This window comes from Ursus maritimus, unplaced genomic scaffold (genome assembly GCF_017311325.1).
Source record: "Ursus maritimus isolate PB19 unplaced genomic scaffold, ASM1731132v1 scaffold_1, whole genome shotgun sequence".
NCBI lineage: Eukaryota > Metazoa > Chordata > Mammalia > Carnivora > Ursidae > Ursus > Ursus maritimus.
In genome coordinates, this window is record NW_024423343.1 from 19,776,327 (window position 1) to 19,800,561 (window position 24,235).

Here is a 24,235-nt window from a genome sequence, read left to right on the forward strand (position 1 = left end):
AATAAGCTTTTAATAAATGTTCACCAAGGGCCAGGGTGGTGATCACCGTGATTCCTCAACTGCTTTAAACCTCTCTTATGGTTGGGTTCTCGAGCTTCCAAGAGGTGGGGGACACTTAAAACAAAAACAAACAACACCTCCTGGTCCTTTTCCCTAACTTTGCTGTATTGATAAACAAAATTCTAGTAACTTACCCTGCCCCTTACTTATTGGCCATACACATAACATTTTTCTCAAATTTAGCTTCAATTGTTTGTTACTCGTGTCTTGGTTGCTTTCTGTAAGTGACCATCTCTGAGTGACTGGCTGCTGTGTGACGGTGCTTGTTGATTATGATCGTCTGGGGAAGAGCTCTCAAGAGAGAATTCTATAGCTTCCAGTTCTTTAGATTGCATTCCTCCCAAAGCACTTCTTTCAAAATGTGAACTGTGAAACATGTTGAGCAGTTCTGGCTTAAATCATCGGGTTACACATTCCCTTCTCCTCGTAAGTTGGAGAGTTCAAAGTGGGTTGTGAAGATGACCTGCTCAATGTTCTGCTGCCCCCCAAATAACCAAGTTGATTAGAGACAGACCAGTGTTTCAGATGTTCCTGAAGACCCCTTCATGACCCTTCTGCTCTTTCATGCCTTGCCCCCAAGGAGCCCTTTCCTGTCTCTCTCAGAGGGTCTGAATGCTTGTTTACAAGACTCACAGAGGGAAGGAAGAAAAAGAACACCAAGATGATGGTTCATTGCTCAATGCAGCCCCTGACAACAGATCCCCCTGGCTTCTTCTCTTTGCAGCCCATAAACTGCTCTGTAAAAATTAAAAAGCGTGAATTTACAGGGCCCAAGTGGAGCTAGGAGGTAGAGACCCATCTTCAACCAATGGGTCAGGCATACTGATGAAGCAGGAATATGAGGCCTTGCCAATTTCTGGCCAATAAAATATCTTCCCTGCCTTCCCAAATCCTCGACCTTCTCTTTCCCACGCAAAACTAAGTAGAGACACAAATGAAGGGGAAAGGTCAACAAAAAAGCAGCAAAACAAAGCAAAATACCCAGCATTCCCTGACCTTGTAGGGAAATAGTTGGGTCACAATGGCCTCCCTCCTGGGCCCTTTATTCCTCTGTGGATCCAATGGCCATCCTGCCTGATTAAGCACCTCGTGATTTTCTATTTCAGGGAAGCCTGGGTTGGTCACTAGCAAAGACTATTGCCAAAAGACTTCCAGCTGGAAATAGAAGACTAAGGTCCTGTAGAAATAGGGGAGACTGAGTGAATCCTGTGGAGTGATAGAAGAGACACAGGAAGAGGCTTGAGAGACATGGCTGGCCTCTGCCAGCTTTGTCTCTGGCAGGCCACTTTAAATATCTGTAAGTCTCAGCTTCCTCATCCCTAAAAGGAGGGCATCAGGGCTGGGATGGATCTTGAGATTTCTTCATCCAATATCATCTAGTTCTGAAGTAGGTCTGAGACCGAGGGCAGACGGGGTAGCAGGAATTGGCAGGGTGAACAAATGGGACAATATGGGACTGAAGCTCTGAGCCTTTGGCTTAACCTTCTGCATGACCACCATTACCTGCATGTTGCCCATTTATCTAACTCTGACCAAGATTACACTGACTTGTATTCACATGGCTGGAATGCTTCTACTTCTCTGATTTTGAGACAGAGAGCGAGAGCAAGGGTGAGAAAGAGAGTAGGAGAACGAGATTGAGGATGGACAAAGCTGGATTGGGTAAGAGGAATAACTCTTAAGGAGGTACCAAATACTGGGACAGACAGTTATGATAACATTCCTTGGTTTCTCCTTTGAGCATAAGTACCAAATACTGGGACAGACAGTTATGATAACATTCCTTGGTTTCTCCTTTGAGCATAAGAGGCATATTCTCTGTAACTTAAGGATGCAGCCAGTTACCCACCCCACACAAACTTCCCAAGGAGGTTATGAATTCAAATTGCAACCAATCATCTTGTGGCATGTTGTACACATGGAGCTCAGTGGTGGAAGAAGTTCAGATGAGTTACTGTTTAGGTAGTGAGTTGCTGCATAATTATCTACCAAAACCTGAATTTGATGAAAACAGATGACTAGAACACAGAGAAGGCATCGGTTAAGCCACTGGGTGGGCTCGGGCTGAAGCTGAGAGTTAAATGTTCAAGGTTCATCCAGGCCAAGATGTAGGTATAGAACAGGGATGGTTCCAAACAGACTTTTCAAGGAAAAGGTAGGTCAAGACAGCCTTCCAGAAATGTAGCGACTCCAGGATGCTGGGTGCAGTGAAAGAAAATACCTAACCAGGAGAAAGGCTCTAGTTTCCTCCATTGAACTAGATAATCTCCGAGGTTTAGAAGATAAAAGTAGTTTAAGGCCACTTACCTGCTTAACTGATGGGCTGAAATTCATACTCAAGTTCATTCACTCCTTTGCCAATAGGTATCAAGTGTACCTGTTCTGGGCTGGATGCTATGTGCTTTGGTCTCCCGACACCTGCCCAGTTCTCTTCCTGGTGGATCATGATACCTTGATTCCTACTAAATGCACAGAATTGTCAAAACCACACACTTCTTTCCATGCCAAACCTTTCTTCCTTTTGTTAAGATAATGGGATGGAGAAAAAAAGCATAGATGATAGATGTTTCCATTTAGAACAAGAGTAGTGATCGTGAGTTAGGGATGAGGTCTCTATAAGTATTCGATAAACACTGGGCTGGGCTGCTTTTAGGCCCCTTTACCAACTAGGCGGTCTAGGGGGCTTTGCAAGGGTCGGAGTATGTCTCAGAGCCAGGGGGACATATTCAGAGGGGATTTGCAAATCTGAGCCCTGGAGAAGTAACTTAGAAGAGCAAATCTTTGCTAATGCCCAGTAAGTCAAAGCTGTTCTATAAATAATATTTGTGGCCTCTGTGGTACAGTCTTGAGTTTCATGGTTATGTTTTTTTTTTTTCTTGATCAGTTTCTTCCTCGGTTGTATATGACCTCTGCATTCAAAATGGGCTTTGGAGCTTCCAATACATACATCTGTGTGTATGTGTGCGTGAATCTGTCAAAAGGAGAGTATCCTAGCCTTGTCATTTAGGGTAGATGGGGCTCAATGAGGTCAACCGGGTTTTGGAGAGTTCAGGTCAAGACTCCCACTGGCAGGGAGCAGTCACATCCTCCAAGCTTACCAGCCAAGTGCATGCTCTCCTGAAAGTCACTGAGCTGAAGATCAACATGGAGCCTGTAATAGCCTTTCCACTTGATGTCCTTTATTACATGTTCCATACATTAAATTCCTTTGCTTTACTCCTGTATTCTTCTGTATCTTTCAGAACAAACACTGAAGTAAGGGGGAGAAAAAAAAAAGCAAAATCCTCTCTCCCCTCCACCCATCCCATCCTTTCTGAGTGACTCACTTCAACTGGAACAATTAATCTTAATCAAGATGGTATGCCAGTAGAACGAAGACATCCAAAACAAAGCCCCTGGGTGCCAGAGACTTGGTGAAGCAAACAGCTCCTTCCGCTGGGCTGCAGTGGGGGCAGTCTGGAACTATCTGGTTGTTTTAAAAATAGCATTTTGCAGAATTAGAGCTGCTTGTATCTGCAGAATAGGCAGCAGGTCAGGGGCTGTGAAATGCCTGCGCTCATCACCAAGTGTGAGCAGGCACTTTAATAGTGTTGGCTGGAAGGTGATACAGGCCACTGGCCCCAAATAATCAACTCCACCTTCTCTGGGGGAGACCGAGGACAAATCATTCCTCGTGTTTGCACTTGTGTTTTTCTCTGAAGAACTCAGAGCTTCCGTGCTTGTAGCCCTAGCCATTATCCTCATTTTCTGACAGGTACAATTACTCATCTCCTCTGCTCTTTTCTGCCCATCTCCTGTTTTGTTTTGCTCTGTATGGGTCACACTTTCCAATAAGCCAGGGCTACACCTGGTACTCTAGAAAGCCTGGGGTGAACAGAGTGTAATTCTCGCAGACAGCTTAGCAAGTCCCAGGATGACCAGGAGGAACCACTCCATCACCTTAGGAATGTGGTCACCTCTTGTAATTTGCAATTAACTGGTCGAGTCCTCATTAACAGGAAGACCACTATTCCCCTCTTGAGGTCCAAGAACTCCAGGGACATAGTCCAAAGTGTACAATCTTGTTTTCGGACACAGGGCTGGGAGAACACTGGAGTGTACTGTCTGCCTCATTCTAGATGTGTTAGTTTTAGCTCCTTCCACAGGTGTCTTTCTTAAAAGCTCCCCTGGTACAGACAGATTCTCTGCACTCTGTGCCCTTGGGGACCCAGATATGAGGTCACTCATGGGCACCAAGTTTCCAGCCACAATGACTCATGATGTGGGAAAGGCTGTATTAGAGGTGGTGAGGTGGTGGTGGTGGTGATCTTGGGGGAGAGGTTGGTGGAAGGGGCTTCCAGTTCATTTAGGTGAATTCTGTTCTTTGAGGCTGTGGTATCCTTCTCTCTTCTAGCTTATCTCAGCTTGGACCATCCCAGTCCTCCTGATGTTCTGTCTTAGTCTAGTCAGGCCACTGTAACAGAATACTGTAGACTGGGTGGCTCAAACAACAGACGTTTGTTTCTTGCAGTTTTGGAGGCTAAGAAATTCAAATCAAGATGCCAGTAGATCCAACATCCAGTGAGAGCTCTCTTCCTGGATTGCAGATGGCCTCTTCTCATTATGTCCCAACATGATGGAGAGCCGAGAGAGAGGAAGCTTCTTGTGTCTCTTCTTATAAAGGTACTCATCTGATTCATGAGAGTCCTGCCCTCATAACCTGATTACCTCTCAAAGGCCCCACCTCCTATACCATCATGGTGGAGGTTAGGATCTCAACACATGAATTTTGGTGGAATACGAACATCCAGTTCATAATATGTCCCGCTAAGGTCCCTCTCCCAGGGGGCCCTTCCGCCCTTTTCCCCCTGCACATATTGTGAAAGGTATAAGGCCATTAGGGCTTCTTTATACCTTTTCCCCAAAGCAATGGGGAAATATACCTGATGGCCTTAAATTCATAAAACTAAGAAAAGTCCAGTTATCTTCCCTATGATCTGCTATCCAGTGTCTTACTACCTTCTTTTCCAGAAAGAGTTTGACCTAATGATTTTCTGTACTCTGCCTTATTGTACACACTGTTGTACTGGGAAGAGAAAGTACCCTTCGGTTGGATTATGCTCCAGTGCAATCCCACAGCCTTTGGTTGTATTAACAAGCACTGGGTTTTATATGCAACTGATGAGTTATGGAGCTCTAATCTGAAACTAGTGATGCACTATATGTTGGCTAATTGAATTTAAAGTAAAACAAACAAACAAACAAAACCCCCATGTCATTGGCTGGAGAGCAGAGGTCATGATTTAAGATCAAGCTCCCCTGCCATCCCTTCATATTGGGTATGTCAGTGCAGGTGCCTGTTGGCACAGCATTTTCCAAAGTCTATTTTCGTTCATAACACAGACATTTCTTGAGCATGGACACCCCGCCAGGCACTCACCAGGGATACTATAGTACGGAGACAGAAAACATTGAAGGTATCTGCAATAATTATGTAGTTTAGTAAGGTGGGGTGATGTGTATAAAAAACTGTGATATAAAGTGAAAAGTGACAGGTTTGAGTACCCTTGAAAACAGAGTCAGATGCAAAAACTATTGTGCTACTTCTTTAATGGGGAGTGCAAACCCATGTAAGGAGGAATGTGGAGAAAAATGTGTGAGGAAGGAAAGGAGAACTATTATAAGAGGGTGTTTACCCAGCAGAGCAGTACCAAGTGTAACCAATGGCTCAGTGGCATAGGACTGTCTGCCTAGAAGCTTATGAACGACTGGGGCTCAGGAAAGTATAAGATGGATTGGGAAAGGAGAATGGAGAAGTTATTCACGGGTCCCTGCTTCCCGTTGGCCAGAGCTTCCGTGCAGGAGGCATTAAGTCCCTGTACTTATAGGTTTGTGAGTGCATACGTCTCCTGTACCCCTCATTGCTTTAATGCCTCAGTAGCAACAGGGATATACCAAAATGGAAAGTGAGGGGTTCAAAACAAGGACATGCAAGTCACTGTTGGGTTGTGCTCATATGAAGTTGGTCAGAGGCCACACAGCGCTGCTTGCCTTGGTGGCAACTGAGGCAACAAGTGCCCCCTGAAGCACCTGAGAACTGGGGAAATCTGAGGTGATGCATCATGGGAACTTGATCTGGGAACACAAGTAAGATCTAGACAAAGTTCTTTGGGGATTTAGAGAAGGAATTGTTTCTTAGAAGGGGACTGGAAGTTGAGGGAAGCTTTTGGAAAAGGTGGACCCTGAGAGGTTGCAGATGGGTGGGGTTAGGGGTATAGTCCTGAGCGGTGGGGCTGGGTGGAGGCGTCCTGAAAAGGGCACTGTGATTGCAAGGACATGGAAGGACAGTATTGAGGATGAGTGAAGAACAGGGTTCTGATTGGCCAGGGGATGGGAAATGTGAAGGGATGTTGAGGGATAAGGCTGAAAATGTAGTTGGAGTCGGTGGGTAGAGCAAGGGTGAGGAGTTTTGATTGGCATCTTCTGATGATGGGAGACATTGGTGCTATTGCAATAGAAGTTTTAATTCAAACTGAGGGCTTCAGAGGGGAGGGGGGGTGAGGGAATGGGATAGGCTGGTGATGGGTAGTAAGGAGGGCACGTATTGAATGGTGCACTGGGTGTTATACACAAGTAATGAATCATGGAACTTTACATCAAAAACTAGGGATGTACTGTATGGTGACTAACATAATATAATAAAAAAATATTATTATTAAAAAAAGTTTTAATTCAGAAATGTGAGTCCCTCTTCTTCACTAACTCTGCTCTGTATAGTCAGTCACTTGGGCACATAATGGCATTTTGAACAAGAATATTATGGACAAGATTTTTGGCATACCAGACGTCTATGGAATATACTTAAAGTCCAGTATACTGTCTTTTCCATTTGTCAAAAGAGCACATTGGGACTTGCAACGCATCATAATTGAGATTATTTTTATTGGTTCATGTATTTAGAGTCCAGGGGGTAGACCTTGCTCAAGTATGGGCTGAAGCTGAGCTCAGATGATGTGCTCAGGACTCCACACACTCCGCTTCTCAACTGCCACCCTCCTGTCCTGGCCTCAGTCTCAAACAAGTGTCCCTCTGGTGGCGACAAGGGTCATCAGTAGCTCCAGGTTTTAGCAAGTTCCAAAACTGACAGTGATTGGAAGAATAGAATGTCCCATTTAAAAAAAAAAAAAAAAAAGGTGGGATTCAGGCTGGAAGATGTAGAAATGAGAGGCAACAGTTGTCCACCCCCAAGATCAGAAGTGTATTGGCTTTATTGAAATTACATCTTAGTTCTCAACTGAGCTGTCTCTTGGAATTGGTGATGGAGAGCACAGGAGTGGGAAATAGCCATTACTACTTGTTTTCTTGTTTTGTTTTGTTTTAAAGTTCCCTGGACAAGACAGCTTAGATTAAGGTCTGGACTCACTGAAAGGAGTCCTGTTTGATGTTTTAAGAAGAAAAGAAAAAAAAAAGAAAAGAAAAGAAAAGAAAAGAAAAGGAAAGGAAAGGAAAAAAGAAAGAAAGAAGAAGGAGAAAGAAAGAAAGAAAGAAAGAAAGAAAGAAAGAAAGAAAGAAAGAAAGAAAGAAAGAAAGAAAAGAAAGAAAGTCGTAGCCTTACCCTACATGCAGTGTTGCTTACTTCAGCCTTTCTTGTCCTGGGGATCTGAAGTGGGAAGCTTTTCCTCGGCATACTCCATGAGGGGGAACTGGTACTGGAACATGGCTTTCACTACCCAGCATTCTGGAAGAGAGCTTAGGCCCTTGCAACAGAGGAGTAGATTTAAAAATATAATTCTCTTAGAGAATGAAAGATGGCATGTCACCATTTTGGGTTTTTGTTTCTTTCTTTCTCTCCCCTACTTGAATTAACATGAAGTCAAAACCAGATCTTAGAGCAGAATTGGCTGCCACATAATTTAGACATGTTTGCATAACATTCCAAAAATAATTCAATAAGAATAGGTTTTTCTTGGAATTTATCACTGCCTGGCAAATTAGAGCCCAAACACAACAACTCTGTGCTAAAAAGGCATGAGACCCAGCAACTGGAAATGACAGTGGCAGAGTGAAAGGAAACCCAACAGCCAGTCAACTTTCATTATCCGTGATGGTGTGAAGCAGAAATAAAAACACGAGGCAGGGGCAGGGACAGACACAGCCTGCATTTCAGGCTCCCCATTTTATCCCGGGCCCAGCAGCAGCGGACAGGCCAAGGTGGCAAGAGAAGGGCATCTTAGGTCTCCCAGAAATGGTTCTGAGAAATTTTCTCATGCTGTATTTTTCTGGATCTTCGACTGAACATTTTTTTTTCCTTTTGGTTTCTGATGGAGAGGATCCACAGGTTTAGAAAATAATAATGTAACATAAACATATAGAAGCAATAAATAGTAATTTCTGAAGACAGGGACAGAGCAGTAAACCTAAATCAGAAGATCTGGAATGATTTCAGTCTTTTCCATTCTCACTGGGACAAGTAATGTCTCCCCTCTCAACATGGGAGAGGATGATAGGGAACTCTGATCACGGTGAGAATCACTATTAGTGCAGTACTTCATAGCTGCAGGGCATTTTAAAATCCACATGATGTATACAGGAGGCCTCAGGTGTAACTCTGGCCCTTTCATAGATGGGGGGTCCTTGGGGACACCACTCCACATAGGTCACAAGCTAAAGTCCTTGTAGGGCCTATTACATGCTCAGATCACCTGCCCGTGGGTCAGTGTGTGACCTTTGGACTCTTCCTCACTCTGGACCTTAGCTACTGAATGCTATGGGCAAAGTGAGGTCTCTGCTCCCTTAATGTTGGTGTCCCCAAGCCTCTTCTCTTCACACTCTTCCCCATCTTCCTGGTCACCTCATACATGCCATGTGGTATATTCCACCAAATGTCCTGTCTGGAGTCCATAGCTTTAGCCTAGACTTCTCTTCTGACCCCTGTGGTCCGCTCAACCATGTGGACGTCTGGCACCACCCGATCTGCGCTTGCTCCGATCTGAAACTGGAGTTGTTCCACTCCTCTTTTCTGTCACAGCGTCTCAGAGAGTTCAGATCGTTGTAACAGAATTCTGTAGACTGGGGGTTTAAAACAACGGATACTTATTTCTCATAGTTCTGGAGCTTGGAAGTCTGTGATGATCAAGGTGTCGGCCGAGGTGCTGAGGGACTTCTTCCTGGCTTTCCCACCTTGTTGCTGTGTCCACACCTGGTGGTGGGAGGAAGCTCTGGTGTCTCTTCCCTTTCTTATAAGGGCACTAATTCCATCATGGGGGCTCCACGGTGACCTCATCTAAACCTAATTGCCTTCCAAAGACCCCACCTCCTAATACCAACACTGGGGGTCAAGGACTCAACATATGGATATTGGGGGAACACAAACACTCAGTCTATGAATACAGTGAATGATTCCATCTCACTTTAGGTACTCAAGCCAGGCACCCAGAAGGCAGCTGTGCCTTCTCTTTCTCCTTCACCACCTATTTTAAGTATATCAAGGTCATTCTGGCTTCTAACATCCCTCAAATGTGTCTACTTTTCTGTATTATCACTACCACCACCCTAGTTCAGGTTCCTCTTCTCTTGTTCTGGACCAGGGTCATAGCCATCAGATTGGTCTTACTGACTCCAGTCTGTCCCCGTCTAATTCCTTCTCCATGTCGTAGCCAAAATGATCTTTCTAAAAGGCAAATCCCAATGTGTCTTTCTTCTACTTCATGCCCTTGACCTCATTGTAAACTCTAAATTCTTTAACGATAATTATAAGCCTCACCTCCTCAGCTTGTCTCACCCCTGCCCTCAGTCCTACTTCGTGCCTTACATGCCTTGTGGTCTCTGTGCTTCAGAGATACCGATCTTCATACAGGATGAACAATCTCTTTTGTGCCTTTGCCAGGCACCTGCCCATCCTTCAGTTAACTTTTACTTCCTATGGGAAGCCTACCTGGATCCTCAGTCTTATTTAACTGCAGAGAACGAGGAAATTCCTAGGTTCAAAGTAGAATAATTATCAGGTTCTTTTCCTCTACCTAAGTGTCTTTTCTACAAAGAGGGCATACTCATCAGGTCTGAACAAAACAAAAGTAAGCTGTATTGTAATCTCTCACCTCTAGTGGAGCCAGTGAGGGGGAGTGGGAGTCCCTAGCCCATGGGAAAGGAGATTCAGACTTCTGGGCAGAATGCAATCACTCAGGGGTAAGGGCATATGGCATCTCAGCACTTGTAAGTCACCATAGGGTTTTGGGTCCAGGTTCACCAGTAGGTTCTATCAGCTGCAGTAGCAATGACATAAACAGTGAGTGTGCGTCCTCCATGACAGGATCAGAAGCCCCTCTGAGATACTGAACTCTTTCAGAGCAGCTGGGATTCAGCTAAATCACCACTTATAAATAATGATAAACATTCTTAAATATTATATTGCTAAAGCCAATCACATTCTAATAAATTCAAAGGTAGTGTGTTGGCTACTACATTTTAAGAGAGATACATCATCTTGTCTATAACTGAAGGCTGTATTTTTAATTGATTTAGAGAACATTCTGGGGACCAGAACGAGTCTCATTACAAGGTGGCATTTTCCCGGGACAGAGGTCCTGAAAGGGGGGAATTTTCTAGGGACTCGTATGCAGTCACCTTCTTGGGCGGCACGAAATGTGCCCTCCTGTTCTGGGTACCACGTACCTGCATACTTTTCCCATCGCATCTCTTGACTCTTTGCCAAGATAATTTATGTACTACTCATCACTCCCATCAGAGCCTAAACTCTGTAAGTGTAGGGACTTCAAGTGATCTTTTTAAATGCTATGTCTCTAGTCCCTGAGACGAACTATGTGCTCAGTAAATTATGGTGCTCAGTAAAAATGGTAGAAATGCATTTTCTTCTGCTTCTGCTCAGGACGCTGTGGGAATGGGGAATAAGGCCTCTGCAAGTACACTGGCTTCCATCTGAATCAGACTGAACTGCACTTTTATCTCAAGGCAGAGTATTCTATCAGGGAAGCTGCCCTGTCCTTGGGTTAAGAGCAACAAACAGAAAGAAGCTTGTCATTGTACCAATCATAAAATGAGGTTGGGGTGTGGGAACAGAGAGGTGACATTAGAAGCCCATAAAGCAAGGAGAACCTTGTATGTGGGGTCAGAGGGGCTGCAAGTAGGGCAGTAGACACTTGATCAGTTTCTCTCATGTCACCTCAGTTTTCGCCAGCAATTAGACTGATGGAATATGTTCCAAATCCAAACATCTCATGTCCCCGAGGCCCTGGTGGTCTTGATGAATAGCCTCCTTTGTGAGGCAGGCTAAAGGCACTGCCCTGTCTGAATATAAATCATGCCATCTCTCCCTTCACCCATTCTACCCATCTCACCCCCAATCCCAACACTTTTGCTCCCTTTTGCACCACAAACTATTAGGAAGACATTAAGTAAATCATCCCAGCAGGAATAGGACTGTAGGAGAAACACTTCATTCATAACCACCTCACCACTCCCTTTGCAAAAAGCAGGGTGAAATGAAGACTCCAGTGTCCTTTGGAAAAATTCAGCATCTGGGAAACATGTGCTAGGAAAGGCTATGTTTCTTCATCTCCCAATCTTAGGCAAGATGGATGACCCCACTGTGAAAGGGCGAGGGTGCAGCGATGGGGAAACCATACATTGCTGCTCTGACTTGGCACCCCCAAATACCCCCGAGATGGATCATGGTGTTTGGGGAGGAAAAGGAACCGCAGTGAACTAAGACCCAAAGGTGGGTACCATATGCAAATATTGCCTCTGTGTCTACCCAATACCCAGAATAGCAATTACTGTCTATCCTCTGAGGCCTACAAAACACCATATTTGCATATGCTTCTTGTCAATCCAAAGATGCATCACCATTTTAGATGAAAACATTGTGTCCAGCTTGCTAGCTGTGAGTCCTTTAACATCCGTACCTGGTGAATGCTGTGGAGGAGCCAAAGGGAGACATAATATCTCACACCTGTGGCAGAATTTTTGTTTTTACCCCTGTCTCCTCCTTTCCCTCAACTTTCTTCTTTTCTTAAAGTGGTCTTTGGCAAGAGTTAGTAGATATTAACATAGTAACATAGTAATTCATCAAAATTATGCTGTGAGAGGCAGAGTTGATCAGCACAAGGACTGGTTTGAATAGTTCAGCACTGCAGAGGGGGGCATGAACATGGAGATCAAGAGAAAATGGAAATCAAGAGGTTCTAAGGGAAAAAAGGACACTTCAGGCAAGGTCTGGTGATGTGATGTCATCAGTATAATTTTTAATGGTATGCACTGGTGGGTGTTTCCTCCAAGGATGGGGGAAGTCAACTACTGATGGGGTATTTCTTTTAATTCTCATGAGCCGTACCTTGGGCAACTGTCACAGCTGTCTTGCATGTTGGTAAAGCCGGAACTGGGATTTTTTTCTTTCTCTGAACCATTTAGAAGTGTGTTTACCTAAAAAGTCACAGAAATCTTATGTAGTTTAAAGATGTAATGATTCCCTTTTCTCACATAGCAAGAAATCCAGAAGTAGGCTCACCAGAAGTAGGAATAGCAAAAAATGCAGAAGTGGGTGTACTACGGATCTGAGATACATCAGGAACCCAGGCTCTTTCTCCTCTTTCTGTTTTAGAGCATATAACTTTTGCCTTCCTAGTCACAGGGTGTCTGCTCTATCTCCCAGCTCCACATCTGTGTTTTAGGCTTGAAGAAGGCTGAGCGCCAAAATGTTTTACTTTAGGCTTTAACTATTTATTCAGACATTCATTTATACCATGCTGGCTGGATTCGTGTCACATGGATAATTCAGGCTGGACGATGACTAAGAAAATCAAGCAGTTAGCTATCTAGCCTCTTTTACAGAGGAAAGCAAGAGAGAAGTTAGTTAGAAATGATTTTTAAGTGAGCCAAGCTATTTTGGTTACTGTACCCTCCCATCCTCCTCTACCATTATTATGCTCGTTGGAAACAGTAACATGCATCTAGATTGCATGTTAAAACTGCATAGTAAAATCTGGATTCTGGGACATGTATTTGCATCCCTGCTCTAGTGCTAGGAGTTTTGCTTATGAATCCATTGGTATATGCTAAGATAATTCTATTTCTATCCACTTCTCTTACACATTCAAAATAGGGACGTAAGAACTTGGCTTTAATTAATCCAACTCTGGAGACCCTGAAGGAATCATCCCATCCCAGCGACAGGCCGCAGATGCTGAAGGAACACCGTGAAGGAACTGGAGAGCCCTGCCATGTGAGACTAAGCACCATTGTTTTTAAACAAACAGAGAAGACATTATTTAGATTTTAATTTCTATAATCTACAGTTTAAGAATATTGTCCTTAAAAAAAAAAAAAAAGAATGGTGCTCTTCAATTTCTTTGGGTTATAATGTAAAGGGCGATTTGAATTTTGGACTTTAATTGCTCCCTGGGGGTTCAATACTGGAAGGCAGTTCAAATTCAAGTTTGAGTCACTTATTCTGCTGACCTTGTATTTAAGATCGTATTGCTGTTAACTTTTGATGAATTGTATCGAGCATCTTGGCCCGGGACAACTTGAGATGGAATATAGACAGGGAAATGGATTTCAAGCCTGACGTATTTAATTAATATACCATTCATATCCATTTGAGAGCCTTTCGGAACAAAGGTGAAGCTGTCTTCTATGATCCAGGGAGTCTACACAATGGAGGGGAGGTCAATATGGGGAGAGACCTCACAAAACAGGGACTAGAACTGCCCTGAAAGAACCTAAGGGGACAGTCTAACCCCTGGTGGACTGCAAATTCCGTTACAACCAATGGTGTACAAGAACAAAATCTTGAGAGTGTTGGAGGAAACATGCTCCATTCCTCATGTTTTCAAAAAGGGGAGGACATTTCTACCCCATTACTCAAAAAGGAAAAGTAAGGAAGCACTCTCCTCTCCTTCTCCACCTTTGTCTTAAGTGATGTGTGTTTGGGTTTTAGGACTTAGAAGCCTGTGACTCAGTCCCTTCTGCGTTTTCTTTTTTCACGGGCCTTTGCCCTTTCTTTCCTACTGAGCTCATGAGGGTCAGAGGCCAGGCGTGACTAATTACTAGAAATTGTCCAGAGGACAGACTTCCTCTTGACTGTTGGGGTCTAGTGACTGTGAGAGAGTGAATGTAGCGAAGGGTCTCTTCTCAGCAAACCCTCACACTCAACTGAGAATAGGTCTTAAAGTCTAGGTCCGAGAACTGAGAAGTATTGAGGAAGGTCAGTTGTGGCCATGGATCCAGGCCATAGTTTCCAAAGTAGTTTTATTAGCCATCAGGCTGATGTTTTTCTCTCCCCATCATCTGAGTCCTGCGTCTAAGTTTCAGTTGGTGCCAAAGTGAGGTGGAAGAGATGACATTAACTATCATCTCTAAATCCCCAACAAATATTAACGAGAGGAATGTTTGTTGGTTCAGTGGAAGATTCTCCCTGAAGGATCTGACCAGCTACATTTCCAGGGTGAAGCCTGGGTGAATTCTCTAGGGAATGGGTAGAGTTGCACAAAGACTGGCTGGGTCCTTAGGGAAAGGGAGAAGGAGGGATGCCCGAGAAAGATGGGATTTCAGGTTGTCCCCTGGGGGAAGACTCTATATAGATTGATAAGACTCAGTGAAAAAGCAGAGAAAATTTTGTACCAGGGTCTTGAGCTACCTGCTATCTGTGGATGACTCATAATAACATTTTCTTTCTGGTGACGTATCAGATCTTCATAGCCTTCCATATATCACAGGAATTGCTAAAAGGATGCATATATCTGAGACATTTAAGAAATATCTATTGAATACATTAAATGAAGATGAGGATTTCTCTTTCATAGAGTTAAGAAATCCAGCATGCAAAAGGGATGCATCAAGAAAAAAACAAAAGAAGACAAAACAAAATCTCATCTCTCCAGGCCAAAGGTTATAGATAGGACTCACATGAACACTTAGCAGGAATAAGCAGGGGTCATGTTGTTTCACTCATATGTGGAATATAAGAAATAGAGTAAAGGATCATAGGGGAAGGGAGGAAAAACTGAATGGGAAGATATCAGAGAGGGTGCCAAGCCATGAGAGACTCTTGACGCCGGGAAGCAAACAGGGTTGTGGAAAGGGAAGTGTGTGTGTGGGGGGGGGGGGGGGTAACCGGGTGATGGGCATTAAGGAGGGCATGTGATGTGATGAGCACTGGATGGTATACACAACTAATGAATCATTGAACACTACACCAAAAACTAATGATGTACTATATGTGGGCTAATTGAATTTAAATTAAAAAAAAAAAGGAATAAGCAGGTGTAGAAGGAGGTACCAATAAGGAGATGGTTGGAAAGAAAGAGGAAGGAAGGAAGGAAGGAAGGAAGGAAGGAAGGAAGGAAGGAAAGAAAGAAAAAAAGAAAGAAAGAAAGAAAGAAAGAAAGAAAGAAAGAAAGAAAGAAAAAAGATGGAGTGAGGGAGGAAGGGAGGGAGGAAAAAGGGAAAAGGGAAGGGGAAAAGAAAAAAGGAAAGGGAAGGAAAGGAAAGGAAAGGGAAGGAAAGGGAAGAAAAGTTATATGTATGTATGGTATTTACTGGCTATATTAAGCTATCAAGATGACCTGACACCTTTATGTTAAATGATACTTTCCTATTACCATCTTTCTTGCAAATTGTTTCATTGCCACTTTAAGCCTGAGGACAATACCCCAGAATGACCCTAGGTGAGATTGCAAAGAATGGAACGTTCAAAGTATTTCCTTTGTGTTAAATGGAAAATTGTTAGGGTCATAGATGCCAGGATGAAGGATGGAAAAGAGAAACAAATCTAATCAGGAAATGCGAAAGCTAAGATTTTAGCAAATTAACTCACCCTGATGACTCATCCCAGATGTATTAAGTTTTCACATTTTACAGCCTCTTCATTGAAAATACTAAATACCATCTGTCTCCAGCAGATGAGTTAATGTTAGTCTTAAAGCTTTAAAGTTCACATTTCCTAATTCTTTTGTTTGGAAATAAATAACCTTTATGTTTCAGTGGCGTGGTCTTGGGAATGTAGTTTCTTTGCCCAGTTGGGAGGAAGAAATACAAAAATTACCAAACTGAGATCTCAGGTTGTGAAATGTTCTGTGGGTCAAAGGTTGGTACTGGGTACAAGCTGCCTCCACTGGATCCTTCCCTGGGATTCTTTTTAAGACTATGTTCCTTGCCTTTTTCACCAATCTCAATTCTTCGCTAAAATCAAGCCCACTCGCAATACAGGAAACGGGAAATACCTGTCTGGTCCAATCATGGTCCTTGGAAAGTTCTTTCAAAGGACAAACAATGGCCCTTCCATTCATCCCTACCCCTGTCCTCAACAACACTTCTTTTAAGTAGAAAAATGCTATTTGGTTTGTATGAAAATATTTGGCTTTGCACATTTAGGGTGCTTCAAGTAGTAATGGAGAAAGTTATAAAGAAAATTCACCAAAAATCATTTTCATCCCAGTATAAGAAGGATGATAAAGTGTAATTAAAGGGAGAAAAGACTGGCTGGGCTTTTGGGATTCCAGGGACCCAACTACAGACACAAATTTGTACCATGAATTTAATGGGGATAATGACTGGATCTCATTCTAAGATTAGATTCTGGTTCCAGGCTGGTCACTAACTTTCCGCTGACCATGTACAGATCACCTCTTGTCCTGGGTTCAGGGATTCCCTTCTTCAAGTCGGGGTGGTACTGAGATGGCCTAAGGCAATCTATAGATCACACGGAAGCAGAATGTTTGGGTACTAGGGAATGAACTTATGTACAGACACATGGTTTTTAGTAAACTGGGTCGGCAGCCCCAAGACAAATGCTCTGAGATCATTTAGTATTTTGCTTTGTCCCAAGCTCTTTGCACTTAAATTCTGGCTTTCCAGGCCTCCTGCAATCAGGCCCCAACTTACCTTTCCAATTTCTGTTGCCACTTCTTTCCTGTGCATGGGCTTTTTCTGCAAATTACCTGTTATGTTCCTTTCCCTGCTGTTTATGCTTCCTCCCCCCTTTCGCTCACCCAAATCCCAGTTCATCCTCTAATCACAAATGCATTTCTCAGTATGTCCTTCTTGACATCCCCTTGCTTAACCTTTTCCAGCAGTTTGATACGACTTATCTTCCTGTAATCCAGGCTTTCTGAACCTCAGCACTATTGATATTTTGAACCAATACTATTTTGTTGTAGGAGACTGTCCTGCTCATTGTAGGATGTCAGTATCATTCCTGGCATCTGCCCACTAGAGTAGTGCCCTTTCACTCCACCCCCAAGTTATGGCAAGTGAAGATGTCTCCAGAGATTGCCAATTATCTCCTGGGGGTGCAAAATCACCTTTAGTTGAGAATCACTGCCCTAACCCTTCATCCTCCTTGTGGTATTAGTGGGTTCAAAACCATGTAGACCTGAACTTGAATCCTGGCTCTTTCGCTTCTTACTTTGTGACCTTGGGAAAGCTACTCAACCTCTCTGGACTTTAGTTTTCTTCTGTACAATGTGAGGATAACAGTTTCTGGCTGGCAGAATTGAGAGGATTGTATGAGTTTTAGGAGTAATTCAGACATATTTGGGATTGTCTGGCAATCTTTGGGAATAGCCCTCCAGAAGCTGGTTTGCAGTGGGCCTCAGGAGCCTTCTGAGAGAGAATCACCTCTCAAGGAAGTCCTTGGACTTGTAGCAACCACAACAATAAGAAAATACTTATGTAGGGACCATTGTGCATCGATCCATGGTCTACACCCATTGTATACATTATATAAATTAAAGTAATCCATAGTAAAACTTAATGGATAGATGGGGAGTGAGGAGTGATCCCGAGAACACTTTGGTGACTCACATGTAACTGACATCAGGTACTGTTCCTGTCATTCATGCCTGGGTTGCTGACATGGCAGACACTGTTACTAAACGCTAACATGGAAGTTTAACTGAACACCATGCTATTTGTCACACAGGTGTCACTCATGTGGGATCCTTCTCCTCCTCCCACCTCCCCCCACATGAAGAGAAGGGAGTTAATTCTCTACCTGACCAGATCTCTCAGTATATATAGACACAAGGAGGGCTCCAGCAGTGAGGGAGCAGCCGAGGAGCAGTAGCACTGAGGAAGAGCCATGTCTGTGGCTGAGTTTCTGGGGTGAGCTCTCATGCTCCATGGAGCTCCAGGGCAGACTGAAGACATGCACAGGTGGAAGGCAGTATCAGCACAGCAAGTGTAGCGCTGCCTTGCGGGGGCCGGCACTGTGGCCTCTTGAGAGAAGGTACTACACTCCTCACATAACAGAGTAGCTGCAGCTTAAGTCCTCGTGGAAGTACCCTGGAGACTCTGAGAATTCTTGATGGAACTTGGTCAGCAGTGGAGGTCCTGCATCAGCTGAAGGGTGCAATAACTCTGGGAGATTGGAGTTACCACAATTTCTATAGCCACAGATATTATGCATCTATACCACTTTTTGAACTCTAGAAAAGTTGTCTGACACCCCATATGGTTGGTTCTCTACCCTTTGCCCTTGAGATAGGTGGTATTCTCCTGGTACAGTTGAAATCACCTACCGTCTTCGCTTGCCATAGGGCTGGCCTGGCTTGGGAGGTTTTTATTCATCCTTTCCATTGTGTGGAAATAACTCTAGCAATCAGTTTTCCCGTCAAGCAGAGAGCAAAAGCCATATTTACAGAAATTTTCAGTAAGCGTCTCATCCTAAGCAGGGAAGTAAGTGAGGTACCCTGAGGGCCATTTCACGCTGAGCTTTTTTGTTTGGTGCAAAATGCCAAGATGATGTCAGTGATGACATCTGTAACTCATGTACACTCCCAGACTTCAGAAGACTCCCTGAGGCCTCTGGTTTTCGGTGTTGATGATTGGCTTTGGGAAATGTTAATGCAGACTCAGGCATGGGCATTGCCAAATCTTTTACTCAAGTAGACTGGTTCAATTTTATTCACATACAAGCATGTGTCATTTGATTATCATTAGCACAATTCACCAGCCACTTTGGGCTCTCTGCCTTCTGGGTGGTTGGTAGGTTTGCATCTCCTGGTGCTCTGCAGGTTGGGGCAGAGCCATGTGACTACTACCGACCAATGAGTTGTGACTATAAGTGATGGGTGTCACTTCCAGGCGAAAGCATTTAATTGCTGGTAGGAAACCATTCAAGCTCCCTTTCCCTCCGCCACAGCGATCAGCAGTGATCCAGATGGCATTTGCTTCTTGGGACTGGATCCTATGGTGAGGACAGTAGGGGACAGAATGTACAGCCAAGACACAAGGAGGTGTAGCATGAATAAAAAGTCGATATTTGTTTATTAAACCACTGCTATGGTGGGAGGATTGTACCGCAGCAGACGTGGCGGTACTGAATGAGGCGTACCGCGTAGCTATGGTCTAATATTGCTTGAGCGCCGTCTATGTGCCGTGTACTATGTTAAACTGTCAGAGAAAGATACGGAATTATCAAACCCAGAGTTTAATGACCTAGTCATCTCTCCCATCCCCATGAAAGCCCCAAAACAGCTCCAAATTCTGTAAAGCATAATTCAAAATCTTTTATTTTTACTCTCTCATTTACTTCTAATTTCCACTGACCACACTGTAGTTGCCTAGATATTAGAGGGCCTGGAAGATCGTCTGTTCTCAGTGTACATCTACCCTAATAGATCCACAAGCAAGAGAGCATGTGTTTGAAGATGCCAGGGACCCCAGAGTACATCCAGACCGCTGGTGTCAGGACCCTCGCATTATACCTCTATTTGCATAATGATACCTTACTAGGACACAGTGACTTTTATTTACTTCAAGGTGCTGTCACATAAATTATCTCACTCAATGGGCTGGTAGTTTTAATCGGACTGGCTTGGTTTTCATTACAAAGAGAAAGGTCACACAGCTAGCTGGTAGTGAAGAGCTAGAATCCTTCCAAATCTTTCTTATTTTCGCTCGACATGGTTCCAAGGCCATGCTATAATGCAAGGTGCTGGGCAAAGATGCCAGCTACCATAACACAGGGCCAATGGAAAATGTGGAAAATAGATACAGATTTCATGCTCTGACACTTACCATTGACCTCTCAAAGGATCATCCTGCTTGACTTTAACAAAATAAATAGTGTCTTTGAATGAAAAAAAAAAAAAAGGAAAAGAAATAAAAGTGAGGCTCGTCATGTCTGAGTGTTTGGAAATCATTAATCCTAAAGTTTAACTTTAACCCCTTTCTTCTAACCAGATTGATAGCCCAATCTGATCTCTTATAAAATTCATGACCAAAGTGCCAATCCCCATGCTTTTGTCATGAAACTGAAGAGCTCACTTAAGATATTTATAATACTAGAATTCAGACTTGTTCTGGTTCAGTATTTTGAAACACTGGCCTGTGTGTTGCAAAAACAATTTCTTTTTCCTTCTTGCATTCTTCCTTGCTTCCTTACTCGCTCCCTCTGTTCCCTGCTCATCTGTTTCCTTTCCTGCTTCTCTCCTCCTCTTCAATCCTGTCATCCTGATGGAGGTATATAAATAATCTTTTGGGCCACAGCAGAATTTGGGTTCAGAAACGTGAGCTGAGCCAATCTCCCACTTAGCAACAGGGTCCCTTTCACAGAATCCTTGACAAAAGTATTTGGCCTCTGTTTAAAGTGTTCAGTGCTCCTTTGTTCCCAAAAGAGCTCATTCTAATGATTGATCGTTTTAGTAATTACATAGTTTTCCAGTTTTTAGTATTAGCGAGATAGGAAAAAGCATACAGGCTGTTTTGTGTGAGACTCTCAGCTGCCTGGTGACTTCGCTATGTTATTTTCCAGGAGTTCTATGGGCAGAGCGAATAGCTTGTGCATCTCCCTCTCCCAGGTAGTGCTTCTCTGATTTTTAAAAACCACAAAGGCCCAGTGTTTGAGACCACTCTTAAGGGCTTTAGTATGCATTTTGAGTTTCAATAAACTAAAGTGAAGTGGGCCCCAAGTTGAATGTGGTATGTGAGAGGGCAAGTTCCAAAACTCTGAGAGAAGGACAGTTGGCGGCTGTTCTTGGAGAGTCCCTGCTTTACCCGAGAGTGCTTTTTGATGACCTATGACCTCCATGCACTTCTGCTCACTGGCTTGCAAATACCCCTGCCCTCCTCCCGCCTACAACTTTCCAAAGCTTCTCCTGAATTCCCAACCTGGGCTTTTCTGCCTTATATTCGAACAATTGATATTCTCGCCTCCACTTCCTACCAATCTCATAGTAATATGAAATTCTTGTCAACATGAGGGCAAGCATGAGATATGACTTCTGTTTTTAAATCCTTACCCAGCACCTAGCACAGTGCCTTGGGCTCAGAATGGGTCTGCAGTACCCGAAAAGAGAGTCTGTGCCATTTATGGTCTCATTTATTCAAGGTGAGGTCACTCCAATAGGAATTTCACTCAAAGGAAATAAGTCCAGCCCATCACTCACGGTGACAAAACCACAGCTCATGAATCAGCCCGGGCACGTTGTCCTTCCAAAGCAGAAACGTTTAGGCAGAGGACGAGCTGCCTGGCTGAGCAGGAGCAGGGGTGCTATGGGAGTGGCAGGGAGGAAGCTACTGCATGAACTTCCCTGAATCTCTTATGTCACTGACTTACCAATAAATTGGCTTAAAAGCCAAACAAACAAACAAAAACCAACATGCCCAGGCATCAATCTGATCCCTCCCCAAACAGACAGGCACACCAGGCTGCAAGCCATGCCCACACTGCGCCCTCTGGTGTGACCTCGGAGGGCAGGGCCAGGAACAAAACCCTGGTTTAGGGGGAAACAGAGCTGTGTAAACAGTGCCCCTCCATTGGCCAGTGACACCGACATAATTTAAGGGTGATGTTTTCCTTTCTTCCGTAGGCTCTGGCCATAGCCAGGGAGGACAGCAGGACAGGACAGACGGGAATGAGGGTTAGCACGTCGTCGGTGTGCAAAAGGTTCTGGGGGTGGGTGGGTGCAGTTGCCAGGACAGTTGCCCTGCTAGTCTGCGAGAATTCTGCACGGTCATGTGCAAAGGTGGCGTGGGCAAGAAGCTGTCAGCAGCCCTGCATAATATCATCGTGCCACTGGAGGAGCTTTTGGTTTGGTTTTGTTTCTTAAATGCCAATTGTCTGGTTAAATAGGGAAAAGAAGCCTGCGCAGGGGTGTGAAGCTTCAGAAATCTCACCTGACCGTGCAGGGGGAGGGGCAGTTGTGAGCAAGGCCTCCGCTCCCAGCACCCAGCTCCTGGTCCGGCTTCATCACCCCTCATTCTCTTTTGCAGAAAGTTCTAAACCCACAAATAGCACATGATGATATGTTATCTTATTGTAGAACTGTCCGTAATTATATAATTCACATAATAGCTTCATCATTCAGTAGTTCAAGATAAGCTTTTTTCTCCCTGAATGGTTGTCAGTGTCTAGAGGGCTTCTGGTGTTCCCTGGTTCTTTTGTGCCCCATCAGGGTTGACATAATTCTGGGCACTATTTGGGAACGGGCGCCTTAACCAGCTTTATTACCTGATGTTGGTAGAATTGTCTAATTTTCGTTACACCGTGACATGAGAATGTCTCCTAAGGGCTGAGAAAGAGCATGGACACCAGCCCTTATCTCTCTAACTCTCTCTATACGTGTAAATGGACAGACAAGGTGGTGCTGTTAAAAGGGGTGCACACGAGTGGCTCAGGGCACTGCAGGGGTCCAGCCTCCACGTGGGTGGCCCAAGCTTAATGGAAGCAAGCACAATAGTAATAAGAACTCACACTTACTGGGCGCGCAGTATGTGCCAGACGTGTCCTGAGCTCTTTTCATGTTTTCACGCATTTGATCCTTACAACAAACCCTGTATTTATCCCCATGTCAGAGATAAGAAAGTCTGAGGGAACTAACATAACATAATTTTAAAAAAAAGAAAGAAAGAAAGAAAGAAAGAAAGAAAGAAAGAAAGAAAGAAAGAAAGAAAGAAAGAAAGTCTGAGGGAAGTTAAGCAGCTGGCTTCCTTGGAGTGGCGGGCCTGTCTCTGAACGCAGGGAGCCTGGATGCCAAAACCACGCTTTTAATCACTGAGCTGCATAAGAAAAATACGTTCGCTCACATTGATGCCCTATCGCTTGATCTGTTTTAAAATAGCTCTGGAAAAAAATTGTTTTTATTTCATTGCAACGTGGGGCGGATTTCTTATGTTTTGCTTTCTCAACTGTAATGTTGGGCTAAGTCTAGGGCTGTTGTTGGCCATCAATTTGACAGATAGAGCTATCGACTGGCACTTTGGATCCGTGCACGCAGAGAAGAGCCTGGGAAGGGATCTACTGATTAAAGATGAAATGAGGCTAATGGACTGCTCTTGGGAAAAGATTACATGTGCTCACAATGGAAGAGTAGACATGACCATAATTAATGAAGTAATAATCACTTTTGGGACTTAAGTAAGACCTGATTCTTTGATTGCAAGTGTTTCCATTTGAAGATGGCTGGAAGGACCCTTTGGCCTGTGGTACATAACCCATAAAACTGTTCCATCTTCGGGTTGTTGTTATGCTTGATCAATTTATCTGTCGTTTCCAAAGAGCTTTGGAGGCTTTCTTCTTCCTGTCTTTGTGCTTTCAATTGGTTTTAACCAGAGGCAAGATGCTGATTCAGCTTCTAGCCTGAATTTATTCCACTGGTGCAAAGAGTCAGTGACAGGGTCACATTTGCATTTTTATCACTGTCTCTTAAGCCTGAATAATTTACCATGTTCTTCCTAGCCCCTTCTCCCCCCTCATTTTACAGAACCAGAGTGAAGTTCTTGCCTTCGCAATCAAACTTATTTTGGATATGCCTGCCATTTCTCATGGACTTCGGACACCCTGTCTTTTCAATCAGGGCAAAGTTGGTGGAATCGCTTCTAGGCTTTTTGGCGAAGATCAACTGTAGGGCAAAGTTTAAGGGAAAACTTTTTTGTTGTTCTTCCTACTGACTGATTCATGTTAGTTTTGTCAAGATTTCTTTGTATGGGTTGCCTTTCAAAGTGTGTGGATTCTGTAACAAGTTAACTGGTTACTAAATGAAAGAGTCCTGGCTAGAAATCTGATGTTTCTTATAAATGTATTTTTTTTAAATGAAGAGATCAAAAAATGACAGTAAACTCCAGGGACATAATCTTATAGATTTCTACATGGGGGCTTCTTTCTTGGATAATTTCACTGTACAAAAGTGGAAATAATAGTCCTGATATAATCAACAAATTATGTTCATGGAAAGAA